General features: G+C 46.4%; 1 pseudogene; it reads left to right on the forward strand.

The window, feature by feature from the left end:
* The window catches only part of LOC102843899, a 31,168-nt pseudogene extending 24,357 nt beyond the window's left edge, over positions 1 to 6,811 (forward strand).
* Positions 6,812 to 8,885: the final 2,074 nt, after the last annotated feature.

Here is an 8,885-nt window from a genome sequence, read left to right on the forward strand (position 1 = left end):
GTGTCATTTTGGAGGGTAGATATCTTATTTTGGGCTTGTGTGGTGAGTGAGGTACCCTGCTTCTTGGTTCTTGGTTTGATGTCACTACTTCTCTATCGAGATGTCCAGTACCTCCCTTTTGCTTAAGTTGGTGAGACCAATGTAGTAGGGCCAAATAGCAGCTTGTAGTCAAAAGAAACCAAATCTTCAATATTGAAAACCTTTTCAAGTGAGGATGTAAAATGCTATAAATTTGGTCTGTGTGTTTTTGTTCTTTTTTGTGGTTTATTGTTTTGTTTTGGTTTTAGTTTTCCTATTGGCCTTCCTGGTCAGAGGCCCGAAGGCCTGAGGGCCCCAAAGTTCAGAGCTCGTGGCGGGGTCATGGACTGGGCCGGGGGAAGTGATGTGGTACCTGGAGACGTGGGTCCAAGGTGCAGTGGTGGGTCCCAGTTCAAATTCACTCCCTCTGTCCACTGCGTCTGCATGGCACCCAACTTTGTGTGTCCCAAAGTTCAGAGCTGGCGGTGGGGTTGCGGACTGGGGTGGGGGAAGCGATGCGGTACCTGGAGATGTGGGTCCAAGGTGCAGGGGTGGGTCCCAGTTCAAATTCACTCCCTCAGTCCACTGCGTCTGCGCGGTACCCAACTTTGCCTGTCCCAAATTTCAGAGCTGGCGGCAGGGTCGCGGACTGGGGCGGGGGAAGTGATGCAGTACCTGGAGACGTGGGTCCCAGTTCAAATTCACTCCTTAAATTAATTTTAATGAACATTTACAGGGATTTTGGATTTCCGTTCATTTATTGTTGTCCTATTTTCCCTACCCCTCACCCCATTTCGTTCCTTTTTCTTTTTCCCCCCTTGAAAGTCTGTTTCTGTCCCATTGCCACAGTGCTTGTCAAAACCAGTTCTGATTAATCTCCTTTGTCAGTGTGTCCTTTGCCTTTCCCTATCACTCCTCCCTGAGAGAGATTTCACCCCTAGAGAATCTCTGTTTTCTTGATGTTGAGCTTCAATCCATACTGAAGACTGCAGTCCTTGACCTTCTGCAGCAAGCGCTTCAGGTCCTCCTCAGTTTCATCAAGCAAGGTTGTGTCATCCGCATAATGCAGGTTGTTGATGATTCTTCCACCAGTCCTGATGCCACACTCCTCCTCGTACAGCACAGCATCTCGGATGATCTGTTCTGCATACAGATTGAAAAGGTATGGAGACAAAATACATCCCTGATGGACCTCCTTCTTGACTTTGAACCATCCAGTGTCTCCCTGCTCTGTTCTGTGTCTCCCTTTTCCAAAGGGAAAATCTGCTGTAAAGGACCTCTACAAAATGCTAAAGAGCAATGGTGTCAGTTTAAAGACTAGCCATGGTCTTTTCAGTTACTTCCTATAATACATCTGAGAGTTAGGCAGTGAATAAGGAAGATCGAAAGAATCTATGCCTTTGAGCTGTGGTGTTAGAGAAGAGTACTGAATATACTGTGGACTGCCAAAAGAACAAACAATATGTCTTGGAGAAAGTGCAGACAGGGTGCTCTTAGAGGAAAGGGTGTAGAAACTTTTTCTCACATGTGCCTGTTGTTGGGAAGGGCCTGTCCTTGGAAAGACACCAGGCTTGGAAAGGTGGAAGGCCAGTGAAAGCCAGGAAGATCCTCATTGAGGTGGATTGACAGTGACTGCAGCAACCGGCTCAAGTGTGTCAGAGATAATGAGGCTAGCACAGGACAGGACAGGACAAAGCAGGGCTTAGATCTGTTGTTCACAGGTAGCAGTGAGTAATAGGCAACTTGATGTAGATTCCAAAGGCACATAATAACAGCCACCACCACCTCCTCTCCCTTCCCTTGCTCCTCCTTCCTTACTAAGGTGACTGTAGGCAGAAGGCCTTGTGGAATGACCCCTGCAGGTGGTCCTGCAGATTTCAGTCAACTGTCCAGCTCAGTGGAGACAGTGAATAATGTGATGGTGACTCACAGACCCTTGGTTCAGGGTCTGAGCTATGCTGGGAAGGCTATCAGAGTGGAGAAGCTCTCACTGTGGGCTGTGCCCTGTGATTTGAGCGTGCACGCATGTGTGAGACTGGAGGGTTCCTCGCTGGGTTTGGCACACACCCATGTTTGCCAGGAGTGTGTGACACAGAACCCGCCAACGTTGCTCGGAGCAAGCACTGTGGCAGCTTCGAACAGGCACCACCAGAGCTGGGGTTTGTCTATCCCTGGGCCTTGGTGACTACTGTTTCTCTGTAAGCCATAGCAAGGGAAAGCTCTGCCCTCTCAGCACCTATATGTTCCCTCTGGCCTACTCCCCTAGTCTCTCCTCTATGTGCTTACAACAGCCTTTGCTCCTCCGTCTCCAGAGAAGTAAACTGAGGCCCAGAAAGCAAGTAGGTGCTCGATTGTGGGATGTCAGTGTATATGTGTTCCTTAGTGGATCCCCACAGAATTTCTCCAATGAGCAGAGTCCAGTAACCAGTGTGGGGCCTTCACACAGCCTGCATCGGTGACCACATAGAGGCATCTGTGGGGGAAGTTGGAGAGCTGAGTAGACCAGGGGTCTGCCATCTAATGCCCCTGAGAACCTAGACATGTCCCTGACAAAAGTGCTCTTAATTATGGGAAAAGTTAAAAGTTAGTTTTTAAGAAGTTCACCAATAGTTGTTTTACAAAACAGATCGTTTCTCCTCACCTTGGGCCCAGCCATGCCCTCCATGCACACTGATAGGAGACAGATAGAGGAAACCCCTGTGGGATACCTGTCCTTCCTTTCAGCCAATTCAGAGGAAGCTCTCGGGGCCTTAGGCAAAGGACTGCTGGTGGCAGGCCTGGTTCAGTCCCTAACATCATGGCCTGTGCTAGGGTCAGCTCTGTCCTGGGGCCTCTGGCTACCCATGAGTGAGGCAGTGTGCAAAGCTCCTGCCAGGAAGACTGTGTGTGTGTGTGTGTCCTGTATGGCTGAGGTGGACGCTGTGCCTGCTTCTGCCTTCCTGACCAGCTTGCCAGGCACGTCCAGACCTAGCCTTGGATTTTCTCCAGGAAGGAACGCCACCCTGCCTGGCCTCTGAGTGGAATCTATGCACCACCTAGTGGGGATTTGTAGAATGAAACTGGATGCTTTCCATTTTCTGACTCAGTTTGGACCTTGATTTGTTTCCCTTTAGGAGTCTTAACTCTGAACCAAGAAGCTATTCCATAGCTTAATTGTGGTGGGATTGCATGCAATCATTGCTGAAGGAAGAAATTTCAGCGCAGGAGTGCCCTAAACAACATTGTAGTGATCGTATATCATAAACTCCCAAACCCTTCTGTGTGTGGACATTGCGTTTACAGGGACTGCACAGCTATACATTGACATGGTTGAGCTTTGGCATAACTTGTTGTTGTTGTTGTTGTTGTTAAGTGTCATCTAGTCGTAGACAACTAATAGCAACCCTGTGAACGAAAGTCCTGAACACGCATAACTTTCATTGTTTCTCCAAGTTCATAGGGTTTCTGGAGGCATGCTATTTCAGAAGTGGATGCCACTCCTGCTTCCAAGCCTGTTTTAATTTGAGTGCTCCAGCAAACACTGTCCACCATGGGTAACCATTATCGCATTTAACTATAATTGATATAATTACACCTTAACATTTTGTTGTTATTAGGGGCAATCCAGTTGACTGGGACTCATAGTGACCCTATGAAAAAGGGACCCTAATCCTGCCCTATCCTGCACCATCCTCATCATTTCTGACTTACTTCAGCCCATTGCTGCAGTCAGAGTCAGTCCATCTTGTTGAAAGTCTTCATCTCTTTTGCTGACCCTACACCTTTGCAAGTGTGACATCCCTTTCCAAAGAATAGCCCCTCTGAATATGCCCCAAAATATGCGACACAAAATCTCACCATCCTTGCCTCTAGGGGGCACCCTGGTTGCACGTCCTCCAAGATATCTTGGCTACCAACACACCTTCTCCTGTTGTATCTTGACATAACTGAACGTTGTTGTAGCTACATCTCAACACAGCAACACCCTGGGGTAACTATACTGTGATGTCACTGCACTTCTCATTGGCACACTTGCACCGTGACATAAATGTATCTTTCTATAACTGCACTTGGGTGATGTGACAACAACTGTATCTTACTATGACTACTGGGTGTGAATGACACAAGTGTTTAAGCACTTGATTCCTAGCTGAAAGGTTGGTGCCTGGAATCCAACCACAGGTGCCCCGGATAATCAGTATGGCAAATCTGTTTCTGGAAATTGACAGCCTTGATAACTCCGTGGAACAGCCTCCACAACACACATGGGGTCTCCATGGGGCGGGGTCTCCATAGGGTAGGGTCTCTATGGGGCGGGGTCTCCATGGGCTGGGGTCTCCATGAGGTGGAACAGGCTCGATGGCTTCTCACAACACCACCACCACCACAACTCTGCCTCGACAGAGGTGTGGAGATATGTCCCAAGTTATGAATGGAAAACAGAGTCTTGATGTGGTGACCTGACTTGCCTGGGTTCGCCAGGCCAGAATGAGCAGCCTCTCCCACACCTTCTGTGATCTCCAGATGCTGACTCTTCGTAGGTTAGGAAGGCAGAGCTGCTTCCCTGTGCTCCCTTCTTCCTTAGAGAGCCAATGTGTCATCATGCAAGCAGGCAGAGGCATGGCAAGGAGAAGACACAGTGAGGGTCATTTTAGCAGGCTGCTGATGCTTTCTGAGGAAGTGAGACCCTTCATCAGTCATAGCCAAAGGCCAGAGCCTGGCCGCTACTGACCTGTGAATCCACATGCCTTGGACAGTTTGGCTTGTACGCTTTGGGGGAGTTGTTTTAGTAATTTCTCCAAAAGAGTTCACGGATATATCATCCCTTAGGGCATTGTTGTTGCTGTTACTGTGTACTTTTGAGCTGGAATGGACTCATAACTGACCATCTAAGGAATTTCCAGAGACAGTTAATCACATAGGAGGAGAATGCCCATCTTTTTTCCACAGAGCAGCCTTTGGGTTGCCAGTGCAACTCCTTATCACTAAGACACCAGGCTTTAGAGGTCAGAGACAATGAGAGTGGCACAGGATAGGGCAAGGTTTGGGTTGGCTGTTCATAGGATTCCTGGGAGCCATACTCAACTCAATGGTACCTACTAACAATAAAAATGCATGTCTATAAAATCTAGTTCAGGCCATGGTCTTTCTAATTACTTGCTATGCATATGGAAGCTGGACAATGAATAAGGATGGCAAAAAAAGAATAGACAATTTTGAGGTATTTTGTTGGAGAAGAGCACTGCACATCCCATGGATGGCCAAAGAACAAACATGTCTTGGAGAAAGTGCAGCCAGGGTGCTTCTTAAAAGAAAAGATGTTGAAGCTTTATCTCACATACTTTGGGCATGTTGTTAGGAGGGGCCAGTCCTTGGGAGAAAACAACTTGCTAGCAAAGACGGTAAGAGAAAGAGGAAGCACCTCAATAAGATTGACTAACTCATAATGGGCTCACGGATGTAAGAGAGATGATGATAGAGTGAGGCTCAGTTAGTTGTTCATAGGATCTCTATGAGTCACAGATGACTTGATGACATCTAACACTATCAAGAACCCCTGTGCAAAATATATAGAGCTTGACTGCTAGCGGGAAGATTGGTGGGTCAAGCCCACCTCAAGTTACAGCACAAGCAGACTTGGCTTTCAGTCTGTTTCTGAAAGTTCTCAGCCTTTCAAGCTCTGTTGATCAGGACTATCACGGAACCCATCAGATGGTAAGTAACAGCACACTGGTGATGGAACCAGGCATGGACTGAACATTACCAACCCAGCTAAACTAGCCAGGCCGCCTTACTCAGGCTGTCACAACTTCAGCTCTGCCTGCCCCAGGAACCTGGCAAGGTCACCAGAGCTGGACTGGACCTGCTGGTGTGTTGTTGTCAGGTGCTGTTGATTCAACTCTGACTCCTTGCAACCCTATGAACAAGCTCTGAAGTGTGTCCTGGCCTGTGCCATCCTCACCATCTCTGATTTAGTCAAGCCCCTTGTTACAGCCACCATGTAGGTGCATCTTTTTGAGCAATTTCCCCATCTTTCCTGATCCTCCACCAAAAACCCCTCTAACAACAACCCAAAGTGTGTGAGGTAAAGCTTTGCCTTGCCTCTGAGGTGTATGATGGTTTATACATCTTCCACAATATATTTGTTTTTCTGGCAATCCATGAGGTATTCAGTACTATGCTCTCCCTCCATTTGCAGATGGGATTCTAGGGTGAAAGGAGCGGGATTGTCCATTGGCAGTCCGGGAGGAGAAGGAGCAGAGAACATCGCTTTGCCCCTGGGATGCCAGGCCATGGTTGGAAGTGAGGGGCTGAGAAAAAATGTTCCTCAGCACAGCTCTCAGAGCAGCAGTCTCAGCTCTGACTTCACAAATTCCAGCCTCTATCAACAGTGGGGGCAAGGGCACCTCAAAGCTGAGGCTAAAGAGGCCAAGGCCGGCAGAAATGTGCACACGGAGGGCAGAGCAGTCAAAGACAAAATCATCCAGACCTGAAGCCCCGCCTAGAAACCTCATGGTCTAGGGGGTCCAGTATAAACACTCAAGGGCAAAGCAAGGGCTTTGCAGCAAACACCTCTGGTGCAAGCTAAAGCCAAAGAGGCAATGATTAACTCCAGAGGCAGAGGCAAGGATGTCATAATAAAGTCTCCATGCAGACAAGCGGGTCAGGATTGTCTTGTTCCCCTGAGAGCAGAGCGTGCTGCTCATGCGCATGCGTGCCTTCAAGGGCTGAGCTGAACATAGCCACCATTCTGACCACTCGAGAGTGGAAATGGGAAGAGGCAGGGAAGCTGCTGAACATGATCAGGGCTTAGACCTACCATGAGGGCCCGAAAGGTGTTGAGACTTGATCTTCAGGCCTGTGAAGGATTTTAGGCTATGGACTAGCAGATGCCTACTAGCTACTGGGAGATGGATGGCATGTGTTTGGAGGCAGTGCCTGGGTTCTGGGGCTCAGGCCCTGTGACATTCCAGGGTAGAGTGCGAATGACAGCAGGGAGAAAACGAATGCATTCAGGAAGTAGAGGCTGGGATGGAGACTGAGGGAAGACACGGAGCCAGGATGACCAAGTTTAGAAACTGGAGTGGAAGGTTAAAAAAAAACCAAAAAACTATCAATTAACAATTATTTCAGCTGCACTTATCAACAAGCTGACCACAATGCTTCAAACAAACTGTCATTGTGTATTGTCTGTCAGAACTGACCAATAGCCGACCCTTCAGCGAATTTTCAGGGGCAGTAGGTCACATGGGAGGAGATGCCCCTCCTTCTCCCACAGAGCAACTGGTGGATCTAAACCACGTACCTTTGTGTTGTAGTGGGCTTCCTTAGCACTAAGCTGCCATCCATGAAGAAAGAGAAAGGTCACTAGAAAGACAGAGAAAGAAAAACCCAAAATGGATATCAGAAGAGACCCTAAAAATTTTGTTAGTGCCTCAAGAGGCCAAAACAAAGGGGAGAAATGTTGAAATAAAAGAGCTGAATAGAAAATTTCAAAGGGCAACTGAGAAAACAAAGTGTTATAACAGAATTGGCAGAAACTTAGAATAGGAGGATACAAAAGGAAGAACTCACTCGGCATTTCTCTAGTTGAAAGAACTGAAAAACAAATTCAAGCCTTGAGTTGCAATACTGAAAAATGTTATGGCAAAATCTTGAATGGTTTAGAAAGCATCAAAAGAAGATGGAGAAAAAAAAGTTAACCAAACCAGGCAAGGATCCCTAGAGTTGAGTCCTTGAATGCTAACCAAAAGGTTGGTGGTTAAGTCTATACCACCCCACCAGGTAGCCCATTAAAAAAGACATAGCAGTCTATTCTTACAAAGATCATACCATTGACTATCCTCTGTCAGTCTGAGTGTGTCACACAGCAGAGTTTGTTTTTGTTTTTAGTTTATTGGGTCAGTATTGAAAACAAATAACTTTTTATACCCCCAAAACCCCAAAAAAGAACATGAAGGGAATACACAGAATCACTGTACCAAAAATAATTGGTTGATACTGAAATATTTTAGAAAGGACCATATGATCAAAAGCCAATGGTAATGAAGGAAAACGTCTAAGTTACACTGAAGGCATTGGCAAAAGATGATGCCCCAGGAATCAATGGGATACCAACTGACATTTGAAGCTGATGTTTCAAGTGATGAATGCATCTGTGGACGTGCTCACCGTCTATGCCAGGAAATTTGGAGGACAGCTGCCTAGCTGATTGATTAAAAGAGATCTTTATTTGTTCCCCTTGCTGAGAATGGTGATCCAACAGAATGTGGACTAAACGCTTTCTTTAAAATCACATACAAGCAAAATACTGCTGAAGATCATTTAAAAACAAAAACAAAACACCCCAGCTATAGCAGCACTTAGACAGCGAATTGCCAGAAGTTTAAGCTGGATTAGAAGAGGATATCATTGCTAATGTGAGATAGATCCTGGCTGGAAAAAAAAGAGAGAAGAGTATCTATTTATGTTTTATTGACTATGCAAAGGCATTGATTATATAGGTCATAACAAAGTACTTAATTGTACTTGTGCAAAACCTATTCCTAGACCAAGAGAATGCTATGCCAAAAGAACAAGGGAACAGGGCATGGTTTAAAATTAAGAAAGGTGTGGAAGCTCTGGTGGCCTAGTGGCATGAAACTGCACTGCAATTCAAGAGGCTCATGGTTCAAGTCCACCAGATGCTCTGCTGAAGAAGGAGGGGCAATCTCCTCCTGTACCAATCAGATCTGATTTGACGGCACACACACACACACAAAATAATAATAAAATAAAAGATTTTTTAAAATTTAAGAAAGGTGTGCATCAGCACTGTATCCTTTCTCTATTCCTATTCAATCTGTATGCTGTTAGATAGAAAAAGTGTGGGAAGCCAGATTTCAAAC

Source organism: Elephantulus edwardii, unplaced genomic scaffold (genome assembly GCF_000299155.1).
Source record: "Elephantulus edwardii isolate Elephantulus edwardi_28Jun2011 unplaced genomic scaffold, EleEdw1.0 scaffold00241, whole genome shotgun sequence".
NCBI classification, from domain to species: Eukaryota; Metazoa; Chordata; class Mammalia; order Macroscelidea; family Macroscelididae; genus Elephantulus; species Elephantulus edwardii.